The sequence below is a fragment of the Sus scrofa genome, chromosome 17 (genome assembly GCF_054392235.1).
Source record: "Sus scrofa isolate SSC_HxYL_T2T_F1_AM1 chromosome 17, Sscrofa_HxYL_maternal_Yorkshire_Landrace_v2.0, whole genome shotgun sequence".
Classification (NCBI taxonomy): domain Eukaryota; kingdom Metazoa; phylum Chordata; class Mammalia; order Artiodactyla; family Suidae; genus Sus; species Sus scrofa.
The window spans coordinates 2,668,488-2,691,671 of NC_139399.1; positions in this window are offsets into that span (position 1 = coordinate 2,668,488).

The window sequence follows — 23,184 nt, forward strand, 5'->3', positions numbered from 1 at the left end:
AGAACAGAATAGAACAGATTAGAATAGAAAAGAATAGAACAGAATAGAAGAGAACAGAACAGAACAGAACAGAATAAAATAGAACAGGACAGAACAGAATAGAATAGATTAGAACAAAATAGAACACAATATAATAGAATAGAATAGAATAGAACAGAACAGAACAGAATAGAATCGAACAGAACAGAATAGAATAGGATAGAACAGAACAGAATAGAATAGAATAGAACAGAATAGAATAGAATAGAACAGAACAGAATAGAATAGAATAGAACAGAATAGAATAGAACAGAACAGAATAGAATAGAATAGAACAGAATAGAATAGAATAGAACAGAACAGAACAGAATAGAATAGAATAGAACAGAATAGAACAGAACAGAACAGAACAGAACAGAACAGAACAGAATATATTAGAACAGGACAGAACAGAATAGAATAGATTAGAACAAAATAGAACACAATATAATAAAATAGAATAGAATAGAACAGAACAGAACAGAATAGAATCGAACAGAACAGAATAGAATAGGATAGAACAGAACAGAATAGAATAGAATAGAACAGAATAGAATAGAATAGAACAGAACAGAATAGAATAGAATAGCACAGAATAGAATAGAATATAACAGAATAGAATAGAATAGAACAGGACAGAACAGAATAGAATAGATTAGAACAGAATAGAACACAATAGAATAGAATAGAATAGAATAGAACTGAACAGAACAGAATAGAATCGAACAGAATAGAATAGAATAGAACAGAATAGAACAGAATAGAATAGAATAGAAGAGAATAGAACAGAACAGAAGAGAATAACTAGAATAGATTAGAATACAATAGAATAGAACAGAATAGAACAGAATAGAACAGAACAGAATAGAATAGAATTGAATAGAAGAACAGAACAGAATAGAATAGATTAGAATAGAATGGAATAGAATAGAATAGAATAGAATAGAACAGAATAGAATAAAATAGAATAGAACAGATTAGAATAGAATAGAATAGAATAGAATAGAATAGAATAGAATAGAATAGAACAGAACAGAATAGAATATAATACAACAGAATAGAATAGAATAGAACAGAATAGAATAGAATAGAACAGAATAGAATAGAATAGAACAGAATAGAATAGAATAGAACAGAATAGAATAAAATGGAATAGAATAGAAAATAATAGAACAGAATAGAATAGAATCGAACAGAATAGAACAGAACAGAACAGAATAGAATAAAATAGAATAGAACAGAAGCGAATAGAATAGAAGAGAACTGAATAGAATAGAATAGAATAGAACAGAACAGAATAGAATAGAATAGAACAGAATAGAATAGAATAGAACAGAACAGAATAGAATAGAATAGAACAGAATAGAATAGAATAGAACAGAATAGAATAGAATAGAACAGAATAGAGTAGAAGAGAACAGAACAGAATAGAATACAATAGAACAGAATAGAACAGATTAGAATAGAAAAGAATAGAACAGAATAGAAGAGAACAGAACAGAACAGAACAGAATAAAATAGAACAGGACAGAACAGAATAGAATAGATTAGAACAAAATAGAACACAATATAATAGAATAGAATAGAATAGAACAGAACAGAACAGAATAGAATCGAACAGAACAGATTAGAATAGGATAGAACAGAACAGAATAGAATAGAATAGAACAGAATAGAATAGAATAGAACAGAACAGAATAGAATAGAATAGAACAGAATAGAATAGAAGAGAACAGAATAGAATAGAATAGAACAGAATAGAATAGAATAGAACAGAACAGAACAGAATAGAATAGAATAGAACAGAATAGAACAGAACAGAACAGAACAGAACAGAATATATTAGAACAGGACAGAACAGAATAGAATAGATTAGAACAGAATAGAACAGAAGAGAATAGAATAGAATAGAATAAAATAGAATAGAACAGAACAGAACAGAATAGAATCGAAGAGAATAGAATAGAATAGGACAGAATAGAACAGAATAGAATAGAAGAACAGAATAGAACAGAACAGAAGAGAATAGAATAGAATAGAATAGAATAGAATAGAATAGAATAGAATAGAATAGAACAGAACAGAACAGAACAGAACAGAACAGAATAGAATAGAATAGAATAGAAGAGAACAGAATAGAATCGAACAGAATAGAATAGAATAGAACAGAATAGAACAGAATAGAATAGAAGAGAATAGAATAGAAAAGAACAGAATAGAATAGAATAGAATAGAATAGAACAGAATAGAATAGAATAGAACAGAATAGAATAGAATAGAACAGAACAGAACAGAATAGAATAGAATAGAATAGAACAGAATAGAACAGAACAGATTAGAATAGAATAGAATAGAATAGAATAGAATAGAATAGAATAGAATAGAATAGAATAGAATAGAACAGAACAGAATAGAATAGAACAGAATAGAATAGAACAGAATAAAATAGAATAGAACAGGACAGAACAGAATAGAATAGATTAGAACAGAATAGAACAGAATAGAATAGAATAGAATAGAATAGAATAGAATAGAATAGAATAGAATAGAACAGAACAGAACAGAACAGAATAGAATAGAGTAGAATAGAATAGAAGCGAATAGAACAGAAGAGAACTGAATAGAACAGAATAGAATAGAATAGAATAGAACAGAAAAGAATAGAATAGAACAGAGGAGAACAGAATAGAATAGAACAGAATAGAATAGAACAGAACAGAACAGAACAGAATAGAATAGAATAGAAGAGAATGGAACAGAATAGAACAGAATAGAATAGAATAGAACAGAATAGAATAGAACAGAACAGAAGAGAATAGAATGGAATAGAACAGAACAGAATAAAATAGAATAGAATAGAATAGAATAGAATAGAATAGAATAGAATAGAATAGAATAGAATAGAATAGAATAGAACAGAACAGAATAGAACAGAATAGAATAGAATAGAATAGAATAGAATAGAATAGAACAGAAGTGAATATAATAGAACAGAACAGAACAGAATAGAATAGAATTTAACAGAATAGAACAGAACAGAACAGAACAGAACAGTATAGAATAGAATAGAACAGGACAGAACAGAACAGAATAGAATAGAACAGAATAGAACAGAACAGAATAGAATAGAATAGAATAGAATAGAATAGAATAGAATAGAATAGAAGAGAAAAGAACAGAATAGAACAGAATAGAATAGAATAGAACAGAATAAAATAGAACAGAACAGAAGAGAATAGAAGAGAATAGATTAGAATAGAATAGAATAGAACAGAACAGAATAGAACAGAACACAACACAACAGAACAGAATAGAATAGAATAGATTAGAACAGAAACTAAAAGAACAGTACAGAAATAAATTGAACAGAATAGAATACAATAGAACAGAACAGAATAGAACAGAACAGAATAAAAGAGAACAGAACACAATAGAATAGAACAGAATAGAATAGAATAGAACAGAATAGAACAGAACAGAATAGAATAGAATAGAATAGAATAGAATAGAATAGAATAGAAGAGAAAAGAACAGAATAGAACAGAATAGAATAGAATAGAACAGAATAAAATAGAACAGAACAGAAGAGAATAGAATGGAATAGAACAGAACAGAATAAAATAGAATAGAATAGAATAGAATAGAATAGAATAGAATAGAACAGAACAGAATAGAACAGAATAGAATAGAATTGAACAGAATAAACAGAATAGAATAGAACAGAATAGAACAGAACAGAACAGAATAGAGTAGAATAGAATACAAGAGAATAGAATAGAATAGAATAGAATAGCACAGAATAGAATAGAATAGAATAGAACAGAACAAAATAGAACACAACACAACACAACACAACACAACAGAATAGAATAGAATAGAATAGAATAGAACAAAACGGAATAGAACAGAACAGAACTGAATAGAACAGAATAGAATAGAACACAATAGAATAGAATAGAACAGAATAGAACAGATTAGAATAGAATAGAATAGAACAGAACAGAACAGAACAGAATAGAACAGAAGAGAACAGAATAGAATAGAACAGAATAGAATAGAAGAGAACAGAACAGAAGAGAATAGAATAGAATAGAATAGAATAGAAGAGAACAGAACAGAATAGAACAGAATAGAATAGAATAGAACATAATAGAATAGAACAGAACAGAAGAGAATAGAATGGAATAGAACAGAACAGAATAAAATAGAATAGAATAGAATAGAATAGAATAGAACAGAACAGAATAGAATCGAATAGAATAGAATAGAATAGCACAGAATAGAATAGAATATAACAGAATAGAATAGAATAGAACAGGACAGAACAGAATAGAATAGATTAGAACAGAATAGAACACAATAGAATAGAATAGAATAGAATAGAACTGAACAGAACAGAATAGAATCGAACAGAATAGAATAGAATAGAACAGAATAGAACAGAATAGAATAGAATAGAAGAGAATAGAACAGAACAGAAGAGAATAACTAGAATAGATTAGAATACAATAGAATAGAACAGAATAGAACAGAATAGAACAGAACAGAATAGAATAGAATTGAATAGAAGAACAGAACAGAATAGAATAGATTAGAATAGAATGGAATAGAATAGAATAGAATAGAATAGAACAGAATAGAATAAAATAGAATAGAACAGATTAGAATAGAATAGAATAGAATAGAATAGAATAGAATAGAATAGAATAGAACAGAACAGAATAGAATATAATACAACAGAATAGAATAGAATAGAACAGAATAGAATAGAATAGAACAGAATGGAATAGAATAGAACAGAATAGAATAGAATAGAACAGAATAGAATAAAATGGAATAGAATAGAAAATAATAGAACAGAATAGAATAGAATCGAACAGAATAGAACAGAACAGAACAGAATAGAATAAAATAGAATAGAACAGAAGCGAATAGAATAGAAGAGAACTGAATAGAATAGAATAGAATAGAACAGAACAGAATAGAATAGAATAGAACAGAATAGAATAGAATAGAACAGAACAGAATAGAATAGAATAGAACAGAATAGAATAGAATAGAACAGAATAGAATAGAATAGAACAGAATAGAGTAGAAGAGAACAGAACAGAATAGAATACAATAGAACAGAATAGAACAGATTAGAATAGAAAAGAATAGAACAGAATAGAAGAGAAGAGAACAGAACAGAACAGAATAAAATAGAACAGGACAGAACAGAATAGAATAGATTAGAACAAAATAGAACACAATATAATAGAATAGAATAGAATAGAACAGAACAGAACAGAATAGAATCGAACAGAACAGAATAGAATAGGATAGAACAGAACAGAAAAGAATAGAATAGAACAGAATAGAATAGAATAGAACAGAACAGAATAGAATAGAATAGAACAGAATAGAATAGAACAGAACAGAATAGAATAGAATAGAACAGAATAGAATAGAATAGAACAGAACAGAACAGAATAGAATAGAATAGAATAGAACAGAATAGAACAGAACAGAACAGAACAGAACAGAACAGAATATATTAGAACAGGACAGAACAGAATAGAATAGATTAGAACAAAATAGAACACAATATAATAGAATAGAATAGAATAGAACAGAACAGAACAGAATAGAATCGAACAGAACAGAATAGAATAGGATAGAACAGAACAGAATAGAATAGAATAGAACAGAATAGAATAGAATAGAACAGAACAGAATAGAATAGAATAGCACAGAATAGAATAGAATATAACAGAATAGAATAGAATAGAACAGGACAGAACAGAATAGAATAGATTAGAACAGAATAGAACACAATAGAATAGAATAGAATAGAATAGAACTGAACAGAACAGAATAGAATCGAACAGAATAGAATAGAATAGAACAGAATAGAACAGAATAGAATAGAATAGAAGAGAATAGAACAGAACAGAAGAGAATAACTAGAATAGATTAGAATACAATAGAATAGAACAGAATAGAACCGAATAGAACAGAACAGAATAGAATAGAATTGAATAGAAGAACAGAACAGAATAGAATAGATTAGAATAGAATGGAATAGAATAGAATAGAATAGAATAGAACAGAATAGAATAAAATAGAATAGAACAGATTAGAATAGAATAGAATAGAATAGAATAGAATAGAATAGAACAGAACAGAATAGAATATAATACAACAGAATAGAATAGAATAGAACAGAATAGAATAGAATAGAACAGAATAGAATAGAATAGAACAGAATAGAATAGAATAGAACAGAATAGAATAAAATGGAATAGAATAGAAAATAATAGAACAGAATAGAATAGAATCGAACAGAATAGAACAGAACAGAACAGAATAGAATAAAATAGAATAGAACAGAAGCGAATAGAATAGAAGAGAACTGAATAGAATAGAATAGAATAGAACAGAACAGAATAGAATAGAATAGAACAGAATAGAATAGAATAGAACAGAACAGAATAGAATAGAATAGAACAGAATAGAATAGAATAGAACAGAATAGAATAGAATAGAACAGAATAGAGTAGAAGAGAACAGAACAGAATAGAATAGAATAGAACAGAATAGAACAGATTAGAATAGAAAAGAATAGAACAGAATAGAAGAGAACAGAACAGAACAGAACAGAATAAAATAGAACAGGACAGAACAGAATAGAATAGATTAGAACAAAATAGAACACAATATAATAGAATAGAATAGAATAGAACAGAACAGAACAGAATAGAATCGAACAGAACAGAATAGAATAGGATAGAACAGAACAGAATAGAATAGAATAGAACAGAATAGAATAGAATAGAACAGAACAGAATAGAATAGAATAGAACAGAATAGAATAGAACAGAACAGAATAGAATAGAATAGAACAGAATAGAATAGAATAGAACAGAACAGAACAGAATAGAATAGAATAGAACAGAATAGAACAGAACAGAACAGAATATATTAGAACAGGACAGAACAGAATAGAATAGATTAGAACAGAATAGAACAGAAGAGAATAGAATAGAATAGAATAAAATAGAATAGAACAGAACAGAACAGAATAGAATCGAAGAGAATAGAATAGAATAGGACAGAATAGAACAGAATAGAATAGAAGAACAGAATAGAACAGAACAGAAGAGAATAGAATAGAATAGAATAGAATAGAATAGAATAGAATAGAATAGAATAGAATAGAACAGAACAGAACAGAACAGAACAGAACAGAACAGAATAGAATAGAATAGAATAGAAGAGAACAGAATAGAATCGAACAGAATAGAATAGAATAGAACAGAATAGAACAGAATAGAATAGAAGAGAATAGAATAGAAAAGAACAGAATAGAATAGAATAGAATAGAATAGAATAGAACAGAATAGAATAGAATAGAACAGAATAGAATAGAATAGAACAGAACAGAACAGAACAGAATAGAATAGAATAGAATAGAACAGAATAAAAAAGAACAGAACAGAACAAAACAGAACAGAATAAAATAGAACAGGACAGAACAGAATAGAATAGATTAGAACAGAATAGAAGAGAACAGAATAGAATAGAATAGAATAGAATAGAATAGACTAGATCAGAACAGAAGAGAATCGAACAGAATAGAATAGAATAGAAAAGAATAGAACAGAATAGAATAGAATCGAACAGAACAGAATAGAATAGAACTGAATAGAACAGAACACAACACAACAGAACAGAATAGAATAGAATAGAATAGAACAGAACCGAATAGAACAGAACAGAACTGAATAGAACAGAATAGAATAGAATGAAATAGAACACAGTAGAATAGAATAGTACAGAATAGAACAGATTAGTATAGAATAGAATAGAACAGAACAGAACAGAAAAAAATATAACAGAAGAGAACAGAATAGAATAGAACAGAGTAGAATAGAACAGATCAGAAGAGAACAGAATAGAATAGAATAGAACAGAACAGAATAGAACAGAATAGAATAGAATAGAACAGAAGAGAATAGAACAGAACAGAACAGAACATAATCGTTTAGAATAGAATAGAATGGAAAAGAATAGAACAAATAGAATAGAATCGAACAGAATAGAAAAGAATAGAACAGAATAGAATAGAATAGAATAGAATAGAATAGAATAGAATAGAATAGAACAGAACAGAACAGAATATAATTGAACAGAATAGAATAGAATAGAATAGAATAGATCAGAATAGAATAGAATCGAACAGAATAGAATAGAATAGAACAGAATAGAACAGAATTGAACAGAACAGAATAGAACAGAACACAACACAACAGAACAGAATGGAATAGAATAGAATAGAACAGAACCGAATAGAACAGTACAGAAATGAATAGAACAGAATAGAGTAGAATGGAATAGAACACAATAGAATAGAATAGAACAGAAGAGAACAGATTAGAATAGAAAAGAATAGAACAGAACAGAATAGAATAGAACAGAATAGAACAGAACACAACAGAACAGAATAGAATAGAATAGAATAGAAGAACAGAATAGAACAGAACAGAAGAGAATAGAATAGAATAGAATAGAATAGAACAGAACAGAACAGAACAGAACAGAATAGAATAGAATAGAATAGAATAGAACAGAACAGAATAGAATCGAACAGAATAGAATAGAATAGAACAGAATAGAACAGAATAGAATAGAAGAGAATAGAATAGAAAAGAACAGAATAGAATAGAACAGAATAGAATAGAACAGAATAGAATAGAATAGAACAGAATAGAATGAATAGAACAGAACAGAACAGAATAGAATAGAATAGAATAGAACAGAATAAAACAGAACAGAACAGAACAAAACAGAACAGAATAAAATAGAACAGGACAGAACAGAATAGAATAGATTAGAACAGAATAGAAGAGAACAGAATAGAATATAATAGAATAAAATAGAATAGACTAGATCAGAACAGAAGAGAATCGAACAGAATAGAATAGAATAGAAAAGAATAGAACAGAATAGAATAGAATCGAACAGAATAGAATAGAATAGAACAGAATAGAATAGAACTGAATAGAACAGAACACAACACAACAGAACAGAATAGAATAGAATAGAATAGAACAGAACAGAACTGAATAGAACAGAATAGAATAGAATGAAATAGAACACAATAGAATAGAATAGTACAGAATAGAACAGATTTGTATAGAATAGAATAGAACAGAAGAGAATAGAACAGAACAGAACAGAACATAATCGTTCAGAATAGAATAGAATGGAAAAGAATAGAACAAATAGAATAGAATCGAACAGAATAAAAAGAATAGAATAGAATAGAATAGAATAGAATAGAATAGAATAGAACAGAATAGAATAGAATCGAACGGAATAAAAAAGAATAGAACAGAATAGAATAGAATAGAATAGAATAGAATAGAACAGAACAGAACAGAATATAATTGAACAGAATAGAATAGAATAGAATAGAATAGATCAGAATAGAATAGAATCGAACAGAATAGAATAGAATAGAACAGAATAGAACAGAATGGAATAGAATAGAATAGAACAGAACCGAATAGAACCGTACAGAAGTGAATAGAACAGAATAGAGTAGAATGGAATAGAACACAATAGAATAGAATATAATAGAAGAGAACAGATTAGAATAGAAAAGAATAGAACAGAACAGAATAGAATAAACAGAATAGAACAGAACACAACACAACAGAACAGAATAGAATAGAATAGAATAGAACAGAATAGAATAGAATAGAATAGAATAGAATAGAATACAATAGAATAGAACAGAACAGAATAGAACAGAATAGAACAGAACAGAATAGAATAGAATAGAATAGAATAGAACAGCATAGAATAGAACAGATTAGAATAGAACAGAACAGAATAGAATCGAACAGAATAGAATAGAATAGAACAGAATAGAACAGAATAGAATAGAATAGAATAGAACAGAACAGAATAGAATAGAATAGAATAGAATAGAACAGAATAGAATAGAATACAATAGAATAGAATAGAATAGAATAGAATAGAATAGAATAGAATAGAACAGAATAGAATCGAACAGAATAGAATAGAATAGAATAGAATAGAATAGAATAGAATAGAATAGAACAGAACAGAATAGAACAGAATAGAACAGAATAGAACAGAATAGAATCGAACAGAATAGAATAGAATAGAATAGAATAGAATAGAATAGAATAGAATAGAATAGAACAGAACAGAATAGAACAGAATAGAACAGAATAGAACAGAATAGAATAGAATAGAATAGAACAGAATAGAATAGAATAGAATAGAACAGAACAGAATAGAATCGAACAGAATAGAATAGAATAGAACAGAATAGAACAGAATAGAATAGAATAGAATAGAATAGAATAGAACAGAACAGAATAGAATAGAACAGAATAGAATAGAACAGAATAGAATAGAATAGAACAGCATAGAATAGAACAGAACAGAACAGAACAGAATAGAATAGAACAGAATGAAACAGAACAGAACAGAACAAAACAGAACAGAATAAAATAGAACGGGACAGAAAAGAATAGAATAGATTAGAACAGAATAGAACAGAACAGAATAGAATAGAATAGAATAGAATAGAATAGAATAGAATAGAATAGAATAGAATAGATCAGAACAGAAGAGAATCGAACAGAATAGAATAGAATAGAAAAGAATAGAACAGAATAGAATAGAATCGAACAGAATAGAATAGAATAGAACAGAATAGAATAGAATAGAATAGAATAGAATAGAATAGAACAGAACAGAAGAGAATAGAATAGAATAGAACAGAATAGAATAGAACCGAATAGAACAGAACTAAATAGAACAGAACACAACACAACAGAACAGAACAGAATAGAATAGATTAGAACAGAATAGAACAGAACAGAATAGAATAGAATAGAATAGAATAGAATAGAATAGAATAGAATAGAATAGATCAGAACAGAAGAGAATCGAACAGAATAGAATAGAATAGAAAAGAATAGAACAGAATAGAATAGAATAGAATAGAATAGAACAGAACAGAATAGAATAGAACAGAATAGAATAGAACAGAATAGAATAGAATAGAACAGCATAGAATAGAACAGAACAGAACAGAACAGAATAGAATAGAACAGAATAAAACAGAACAGAACAGAACAAAACAGAACAGAATAAATAGAACGGGACAGAACAGAATAGAATAGATTAGAACAGAATAGAACAGAATAGAATAGAATAGAATAGAATAGAATAGAATAGAATAGAATAGAATAGAATAGAATAGATCAGAACAGAAGAGAATCGAACAGAATAGAATAGAATAGAAAAGAATAGAACAGAATAGAATAGAATCGAACAGAATAGAATAGAATAGAACAGAATAGAATAGAATAGCATAGAATAGAATAGAACAGAAGAGAAGAGAAGAGAATAGAATAGAACAGAATAGAATAGAACCGAATAGAACAGAACTAAATAGAACAGAACACAACACAACAGAACAGAATAGAATAGATTAGAACAGAATAGAACAGAATAGAATAGAATAGAATAGAATAGAATAGAATAGAATAGAATAGATCAGAACAGAAGAGAATCGAACAGAATAGAATAGAATAGAAAAGAATAGAACAGAATAGAATAGAATCGAACAGAATAGAATAGAATAGAACAGAATAGAATAGAATAGAATAGAATAGAATAGAATAGAACAGAACAGAACAGAAGAGAATAGAATAGAACAGAACAGAATAGAACCGAATAGAACAGAACTGAATAGAACAGAACACATCACAACAGAACAGAATAGAATAGAATAGAATAGAATAGAATAGAATAGAATAGAATAGAATAGAACAGAACCGAATAGAACTGAACAGAACTGAATAGAACAGAATAGAATAGAATGAAGTAGAACACAGCAGAATAGAATAGTACAGAATATTACAGATTAGAATAGAATAGAATAGAACAGAACAGAACAGAAAAAAATAGAACAGAAGAGAACAGAATAGAATAGAACAGAGTAGAATAGAACAGAACAGAACAGAACAGAATAGAATAGAATAGAACAGAACAGAATAGAACAGAATAGAATAGAATAGAACAGAAGAGAATAGAACAGAACAGAATATAATCGAACAGAATAGAATAGAATAGAAAAGAATAGAACAGAATAGAATAGAATCGAACAGAATAGAATAGAATAGAACAGAATAGAATAGAATACAATAGAATAGAATAGAATAAAATAGAACAGAACAGAACAGAATAGAATCGAACAGAATAGAAGAGAATAGAATAGAATAGAATAGAATAGAATAGAATAGAATAGAATAGAACAGAACAGAATAGAATCGAACAGAATAGAATAGAATAGAACAGAATAGAACAGAATACAATAGAATAGAATAGAATAGAACAGAACAGAATAGAACAGAACAGAATAGAATAGAACAGAATAGAATAGAATAGAACAGAGTAGAATAGAATAGAACAGAACAGAACAGAATAAAATAGAATAGAATAGAACAGAATAAAACAGAACAGAACAGATCAAAACAGAACAGAATAAAATAGAACAGGACAGAACAGAATAGAAAGATTTGAACAGAATAGAAGAGAACAGAATAGAATATAATGGAATACAATAGAATAGAATAGATAAGAACAGAAGAGAATCGAACAGAATAGAATAGAATAGAAAAGAATAGAACAGAATAGAATAGAATCGAACAGAATAGACTAGAATAGAACAGAATAGAATAGAACTGAATAGAACAGAACACAACACAACAGAACAGAATAGAATAGAACAGAACCGAATAGAACAGAACTGAATAGAACAGAACACAACACAACAGAACAGAATAGAATAGAATAGAATAGAACAGAACCGAATAGAACAGAACAGAACTGAATAGAACAGAATAGAATAGAATAGAACAGAACAGAACAGAAAAAAATAGAACAGAAGAGAACAGAATAGAATAGAACAGAGTAGAATAGAACAGATCAGAAGAGAACAGAATAGAATAGAATAGAACAGAACAGAATAGAACAGAATAGAATAGAATAGAACAGAAGAGAATAGAACAGAACAGAACAGAACATAATCGTTCAGAATAGAATAGAATAGAAAAGAATAGAACACAATAGAATAGAATCGAACAGAATAGAATAGAATAGAACAGAATAGAATAGAATAGAATAGAATAGAATAGAATAGAATAGAATAGAACAGAACAGAACAGAATAGAATAGAATAGAATAGAATAGATCAGAATAGAATAGAATCGAACAGAATAGAATAGAATAGAACAGAATAGAACAAAATTGAACAGAACAGAATAGAACAGAACACAACACAACAGAACAGAATGGAATAGAATAGAATAGAACAGAACCGAATAGAACAGTACAGAAGTGAATAGAACAGAATAGAGTAGAATGGAATAGAACACAATAGAATAGAATAGAACAGAAGAGAACAGATTAGAATAGAAAAGAATAGAACAGAACAGAATAGAATAGAACAGAATAGAACAGAAAACAACACAACAGAATAGAATAGAATAGAATAGAATAGAATAGAATAGAATAGAATAGAATAGAATAGAACAGAACAGAATAGAACAGAACAGAATAGAATCGAACAGAATAGAATAGAATAGAACTGAATAGAACAGAATAGAATAGAATAGAACAGAACAGAATAGAATGGAACAGAATAGAATAGAACAGAATAGAATAGAATAGAACAGAATAGAATAGAATAGAACAGAACAGAACAGAATAGAATAGAATAGAACAGAATAAAACAGAACAGAACAGAACAAAACAGAACAGAATAAAATAGAACAGGACAGAACAGATTAGAATAGATTAGAACAGAATAGAAAGGAACAGAATAGAATAGAATAGAATAGAATAGAATAGAATAGAATAGAATAGAATAGAATACAATCGAACAGAATAGAATAGAATAGAACAGAATAGAATAGAATAGAATAGAATAGAATAGAATAGAATAGAATTGAATAGAACAGAACAGAATAGAATCGAACAGAATAGAATAGAATAGAACAGAATAGAAGAGAATAGAATAGAATAGAATAGAATAGAACACAACAGAATAGAATAGAACAGAATAGAATAGAACAGAACAGAACAGAATAGAATAGAATAGAATAGAACAGAATAAAACAGAACAGAACAGAACAAAACAGAACAGAATAAAATAGAACAGGACAGAACAGAATAGAATAGATTAGAACAGAATAGAAGAGAACAGAATAGAATATAATAGAATAGAATAGAATAGAATAGAATAGATCAGAACAGAAGAGAATCGAACAGAATAGAATAGAATAGAAAAGAATAGAACAGAATAGAATAGAATCGAACAGAATAGACTAGAATAGAACAGAATAGAATAGAACTGAATAGAACAGAACACAACACAACAGAACAGAATAGAATAGAATAGAATAGAACAGAATAGAATAGAATAGATTAGAATAGAACAGAACAGAATAGAATCGAACAGAATAGAATAGAATAGAACAGAATAGAACAGAATAGAATAGAATAGAATAGAACAGAACAGAATAGAATAGAACAGAATAGAATAGAACAGAATAGAATAGAATAGAACAGAATAGAATAGAATAGAACAGAACAGAACAGAATAGAATAGAATAGAACAGAATAAAACAGAACGGAACAGAACAAAACAGAACAGAATAAAATAGAACAGGACAGAACAGATTAGAATAGATTAGAACAGAATAGAACAGAACAGAATAGAATAGAATAGAATAGAATAGAATAGAATAGAATAGAATAGAATAGAATAGAACAGAATAGAATTGAAACAGAATAGAATAGAATAGAATAGAATAGAATAGAATAGAACAGAACAGAATAGAACAGAATAGAACAGAATAGAACAGAATAGAATAGAATAGAATAGAACAGAATAGAATAGAATAGAATAGAACAGAACAGAATAGAATCGAACAGAATAGAATAGAATAAAACAGAATAGAACAGAATAGAATAGAATAGAATAGAATAGAATAGAATAGAACAGAACAGAATAGAATAGAACAGAATAGAATAGAATAGAACAGCATAGAATAGAACAGAACAGAACAGAACAGAATAGAATAGAACAGAATAAAACAGAACAGAACAGAACAAAACAGAACAGAATAAAATAGAACAGGACAGAACAGAATAGAATAGATTAGAACAGAATAGAACAGAACAGAATAGAATAGAATAGAATAGAATAGAATAGAATAGAATAGAATAGAATAGAATAGAATAGATCAGAACAGAAGAGAATCGAACAGAATAGAATAGAATAGAAAAGAATAGAACAGAATAGAATAGAATCGAACAGAATAGAATAGAATAGAACAGAATAGAATAGAATAGAATAGAATAGAATAGAATAGAACAGAACAGAAGAGAATAGAATAGAATAGAACAGAACAGAATAGAACCGAATAGAACACAACTGAATAGAACAGAACACAACACAACAGAACAGAACAGAATAGAATAGATTAGAACAGAATAGAACAGAACAGAATAGAATAGAATAGAATAGAATAGAATAGAATAGATCAGAACAGAAGAGAATCGAACAGAATAGAATAGAATAGAAAAGAATAGAACAGAATAGAATAGAATCGAACAGAATAGAATAGAATAGAACAGAATAGAATAGAATAGAATAGAATAGAATAGAATAGATCAGAACAGAAGAGAATAGAATAGAATAGAACAGAACAGAATAGAACCGAATAGAACAGAACTGAATAGAACAGAACACAACACAACAGAACAGAATAGAATAGAATAAAATAGAATAGAACAGAACCGAATAGAACTGAACAGAACTGAATAGAACAGAATAGAATAGAATGAAGTAGAACACAGCAGAATAGAATAGTACAGAATATTACAGATTAGAATAGAATAGAATAGAACAGAACAGAACAGAAAAAAATAGAACAGAAGAGAACAGAATAGAATAGAACAGAGTAGAATAGAACAGAACAGAACAGAACAGAATAGAATAGAATAGAACAGAACAGAATAGAACAGAATAGAATAGAATAGAACAGAAGAGAATAGAACAGAACAGAATATAATCGAACAGAATAGAATAGAATAGAAAAGAATAGAACAGAATAGAATAGAATCGAACAGAATAGAATAGAATAGAACAGAATAGAATAGAATACAATAGAATAGAATAGAATAAAATAGAACAGAACAGAACAGAATAGAATCGAACAGAATAGAAGAGAATAGAATAGAATAGAATAGAATAGAATAGAATAGAATAGAATAGAACAGAACAGAATAGAATCGAACAGAATAGAATAGAATAGAACAGAATAGAACAGAATACAATAGAATAGAATAGAACAGAACAGAATAGAACAGAACAGAATAGAATAGAACAGAATAGAATAGAATAGAACAGAGTAGAATAGAATAGAACAGAACAGAACAGAATAAAATAGAATAGAATAGAACAGAATAAAACAGAACAGAACAGATCAAAACAGAACAGAATAAAATAGAACAGGACAGAACAGAATAGAAAGATTTGAACAGAATAGAAGAGAACAGAATAGAATATAATGGAATACAATAGAATAGAATAGATAAGAACAGAAGAGAATCGAACAGAATAGAATAGAATAGAAAAGAATAGAACAGAATAGAATAGAATCGAACAGAATAGACTAGAATAGAACAGAATAGAATAGAACTGAATAGAACAGAACACAACACAACAGAACAGAATAGAATAGAACAGAACCGAATAGAACAGAACTGAATAGAACAGAACACAACACAACAGAACAGAATAGAATAGAATAGAATAGAACAGAACCGAATAGAACAGAACAGAACTGAATAGAACAGAATAGAATAGAATAGAACAGAACAGAACAGAAAAAAATAGAACAGAAGAGAACAGAATAGAATAGAACAGAGTAGAATAGAACAGATCAGAAGAGAACAGAATAGAATAGAATAGAACAGAACAGAATAGAACAGAATAGAATAGAATAGACAGAAGAGAATAGAACAGAACAGAACAGAACATAATCGTTCAGAATAGAATAGAATAGAAAAGAATAGAACACAATAGAATAGAATCGAACAGAATAGAATAGAATAGAACAGAATAGAATAGAATAGAATAGAATAGAATAGAATAGAATAGAATAGAATAGAACAGAACAGAACAGAATAGAATAGAATAGAATAGAATAGATCAGAATAGAATAGAATCGAACAGAATAGAATAGAATAGAACAGAATAGAACAAAATTGAACAGAACAGAATAGAACAGAACACAACACAACAGAACAGAATGGAATAGAATAGAATAGAACAGAACCGAATAGAACAGTACAGAAGTGAATAGAACAGAATAGAGTAGAATGGAATAGAACACAATAGAATAGAATAGAACAGAAGAGAACAGATTAGAATAGAAAAGAATAGAACAGAACAGAATAGAATAGAACAGAATAGAACAGAAAACAACACAACAGAATAGAATAGAATAGAATAGAATAGAATAGAATAGAATAGAATAGAATAGAATAGAATAGAATAGAACAGAACAGAATAGAACAGAACAGAATAGAATCGAACAGAATAGAATAGAATAGAACTGAATAGAACAGAATAGAATAGAATAGAACAGAACAGAATAGAATGGAACAGAATAGAATAGAACAGAATAGAATAGAATAGAACAGAATAGAATAGAATAGAACAGAACAGAACAGAATAGAATAGAATAGAACAGAATAAAACAGAACAGAACAGAACAAAACAGAACAGAATAAAATAGAACAGGACAGAACAGATTAGAATAGATTAGAACAGAATAGAAAGGAACAGAATAGAATAGAATAGAATAGAATAGAATAGAATAGAATAGAATAGAATAGAATAGAATAGAATAGAATACAATCGAACAGAATAGAATAGAATAGAACAGAATAGAATAGAATAGAATAGAATAGAATAGAATAGAATTGAATAGAACAGAACAGAATAGAATCGAACAGAATAGAATAGAATAGAACAGAATAGAAGAGAATAGAATAGAATAGAATAGAATAGAACACAACAGAATAGAATAGAACAGAATAGAATAGAACAGAACAGAACAGAATAGAATAGAATAGAATAGAACAGAATAAAACAGAACAGAACAGAACAAAACAGAACAGAATAAAATAGAACAGGACAGAACAGAATAGAATAGATTAGAACAGAATAGAAGAGAACAGAATAGAATATAATAGAATAGAATAGAATAGAATAGAATAGATCAGAACAGAAGAGAATCGAACAGAATAGAATAGAATAGAAAAGAATAGAACAGAATAGAATAGAATCGAACAGAATAGACTAGAATAGAACAGAATAGAATAGAACTGAATAGAACAGAACACAACACAACAGAACAGAATAGAATAGAATAGAATAGAACAGAATAGAATAGAATAGATTAGAATAGAACAGAACAGAATAGAATCGAACAGAATAGAATAGAATAGAACAGAATAGAACAGAATAGAATAGAATAGAATAGAACAGAACAGAATAGAATAGAACAGAATAGAATAGAACAGAATAGAATAGAATAGAACAGAATAGAATAGAATAGAACAGAACAGAACAGAATAGAATAGAATAGAACAGAATAAAACAGAACGGAACAGAACAAAACAGAACAGAATAAAATAGAACAGGACAGAACAGATTAGAATAGATTAGAACAGAATAGAACAGAACAGAATAGAATAGAATAGAATAGAATAGAATAGAATAGAATAGAATAGAACAGAATAGAATTGAAACAGAATAGAATAGAATAGAATAGAATAGAATAGAACAGAACAGAATAGAACAGAATAGAACAGAATAGAACAGAATAGAATAGAATAGAATAGAACAGAATAGAATAGAATAGAATAGAACAGAACAGAATAGAATCGAACAGAATAGAATAGAATAAAACAGAATAGAACAGAATAGAATAGAATAGAATAGAATAGAATAGAATAGAATAGAACAGAACAGAATAGAATAGAACAGAATAGAATAGAATAGAACAGCATAGAATAGAACAGAACAGAACAGAACAGAATAGAATAGAACAGAATAAAACAGAACAGAACAGAACAAAACAGAACAGAATAAAATAGAACAGGACAGAACAGAATAGAATAGATTAGAACAGAATAGAACAGAACAGAATAGAATAGAATAGAATAGAATAGAATAGAATAGAATAGAATAGAATAGATCAGAACAGAAGAGAATCGAACAGAATAGAATAGAATAGAAAAGAATAGAACAGAATAGAATAGAATCGAACAGAATAGAATAGAATAGAACAGAATAGAATAGAATAGAATAGAATAGAATAGAACAGAACAGAAGAGAATAGAATAGAATAGAACAGAACAGAATAGAACCGAATAGAACAGAACTGAATAGAACAGAACACAACACAACAGAACAGAACAGAATAGAATAGATTAGAACAGAATAGAACAGAACAGAATAGAATAGAATAGAATAGAATAGAATAGAATAGAATAGATCAGAACAGAAGAGAATCGAACAGAATAGAATAGAATAGAAAAGAATAGAACAGAATAGAATAGAATCGAACAGAATAGAATAGAATAGAACAGAATAGAATAGAATAGAATAGAATAGAATAGAACAGAACAGAAGAGAATAGAATAGAATAGAACAGAACAGAATAGAACCGAATAGAACAGAACTGAATAGAACAGAACACAACACAACAGAACAGAATAGAATAGAATAAAATAGAATAGAACAGAACCGAATAGAACTGAACAGAACTGAATAGAACAGAATAGAATAGAATGAAATAGAACACAGCAGAATAGAATAGTACAGAATAGAACAGATTAGAATAGAATAGAATAGAACAGAACAGAACAGAAAAAAATAGAACAGAAGAGAACAGAATAGAATAGAACAGAGTAGAATAGAACAGAACAGAACAGAACAGAATAGAATAGAATAGAACAGAACAGAATAGAACAGAATAGAATAGAATAGAACAGAAGAGAATAGAACAGAACAGAACAGAATATAATCGAACAGAAGAGAATAGAATAGAAAAGAATAGAACAGAATAGAATAGAATCGAACAGAATAGAATAGAATAGAACAGAATAGAATAGAATACAATAGAATAGAATAGAAAAAAATATAACAGAACAGAACAGAATAGAATCGAACAGACTAGAAGAGAATAGAATAGAATAGAATAGAATAGAATAGAATAGAATAGAATAGAATAGAACAGAACAGAATAGAATCGAACAGAATAGATTAGAATAGAACAGAATAGAACAGAATAGAATAGAATAGAATAGAATAGAACAGAACAGAATAGAATAGAACAGAACCGAATAGAACAGAACTGAATAGAACAGAACACAACACAACAGAACAGAATAGAATAGAATAGAATAGAACAGAACCGAATAGAACAGAACTGAACTGAATAGAACAGAATAGAATAGAATGAAATAGAACACAGTAGAATAGAATAGTACAGAATAGAACAGATTAGAATAGAATAGAATAGAACAGAACAGAACAGAAAAAAATAGAACAGAAGAGAACAGAATAGAATAGAACAGAGTAGAATAGAACAGATCAGAAGAGAACAGAATAGAATAGAATAGAACAGAACAGAATAGAACAGAATAGAATAGAATAGAACAGAAGAGAATAGAACAAAACAGAACAGAACATAATCGAACAGAATAGAATAGAATAGAAAAGAATAGAACAGAATAGAATAGAATCGAACCGAATAGAAAAGAATAGAACAGAATAGAATAGAATAGAATAGAATAGAATAGAATAGAATAGAATAGAATAGAATAGAATAGAATAGAACAGAACAGAACAGAATAGAATAGAATAGAATAGAAAAGAATAGAACAGAATAGAATAGAATCGAACAGAAAAGAATAGAATAGAATAGAACAGAATAGAATAGAATAGAATAGAATAGAATAGAATAGAATAGAATAGAACAGAACAGAACAGAATAGAATCGAACAGAATAGAAGAGAATAAAATAGAATAGAACAGAATAGAATAAAATCGAACACAATAGAGTAGAATAGAACAGAATAGAACAGAACAGAATAGAACAGAACACAACACAACAGAAAAGAATGGAATAGAATAGAATAGAACAGAACCGAATAGAACAGTACAGAACTGAATAGAATAGAATACAATAGAATAGAACAGAAAATAATAGAATAGAACAGAATAGAATAGAATAGAACATAACAAAGTAGAATCGAATAGAATAGCATAGAACAGAACAAAATGGAATAGAATAGAACAGAATAGAAAAGAATAGAACAGAATAGAACAGAACAGAACAGAACAGAACAGAACAGAATAAAATAGAACAGGACAGAACAGAATAGAATAGATTAGAACAAAATAGAACACAATATATTAGAATAGAATAGAATAGAACAGAACAGAACAGAATAGAATCGAACAGAATGGAATAGAATTGAACAGAATAGAACAGAATAGAATAGAATAGAATAGAATAGAAACGAACAGAAGAGAATAAATAGAATAGATTAGAATACAATAGAATAAAACAGAATAGAACAGAATAGTACAGAACAGAATAGAATTGAATTGAATAGAAGAACAGATCAGAATAGAATAGATTAGAATAGAATAGAATAGAATAGAATAGAATAGAATAGAATAGAATAGAATAGAATAGAACAGAACAGAATAGAATAGACCAAAATAGAATAGAATAGAACAGAATAGAATAGAATAGAACAGAACAGAATAGAATAGAATGGAACAGAATAGAATAGAAGAGAATAGAACAGAATAGAATAGAATAGAACAGAATAGAATAGAATAGAACAGATCAGAACAGAATAGAATAGAATAGAACAGAATAGAACAGAACAGAACAGAACAGAACAGAATAGAATAGAATAGAATAGAATAGATTAGAACAGAACAGAACAGAATAGAATCGAACAGAATAGAATAGAATAGAACAGAATAGAATAGAATAGAACAGAATAGAATAGAATAGAACAGAACAGAACAGAACAGAATAGAATAGAATAGAATAGAATAGAATAGAATAGAATAGAATAGAATAGAATAGAATAGAACAGAACAGAACAGAATAGAATCGAACAGAATAGAATAGAATAGAAGAGAATAGAACAGAATAGAATAGAAGAAGAGAACAGAACAGAAAAAAATAGAAAAGAGGAGAACAGAATAGAATAGAACAGAGTAGAATAGAACAGATCAGAAGAGAAAAGAATAGAATAGAATAGAACAGAACAGTATAGAACAGAATAGAATAGAATAGAACAGAACAGAACAGAACAGAACAGAACAGAATATATTAGAACAGGACAGAACAGAATAGAATAGATTAGAACAGAATAGAACAGAAGAGAATAGAATAGAATAGAATAAAACAGAATAGATTAGAACAGAATAGAATAGAATGGAAGAGAATAGAATAGAATAGAACAGAATAGAACAGAATAGAATAGAAGAACAGAATAGAACAGAACAGAAGAGAATAGAATAGAATAGAATAGAATAGAATAGAATAGAATAGAATAGAATAGAACAGAACAGAACAGAACAGAACAGAATAGAATAGAATAGAATAGAACAGAACAGAATAGAATCGAACAGAATAGAATAGAATAGAACAGAATAGAACAGAATAGAATAGAAGAGAATAGAATAGAAAAGAACAGAATAGAATAGAACAGAATAGAATAGAACAGAATAGAATAGAATAGAACAGAACAGAACAGAATAGAATAGAATAGAATAGAACAGAATAAAACAGAACAGAACAGAACAAAACAGAACAGAATAAAATAGAACAGGACAGAACAGAATAGAATAGAGTAGAACAGAATAGAAGAGAACAGAATAGAATATAATAGAATAGAATAGAATAGACTAGATCAGAACAGAAGAGAATCGAACAGAATAGAATAGAATAGAAAAGAATAGAA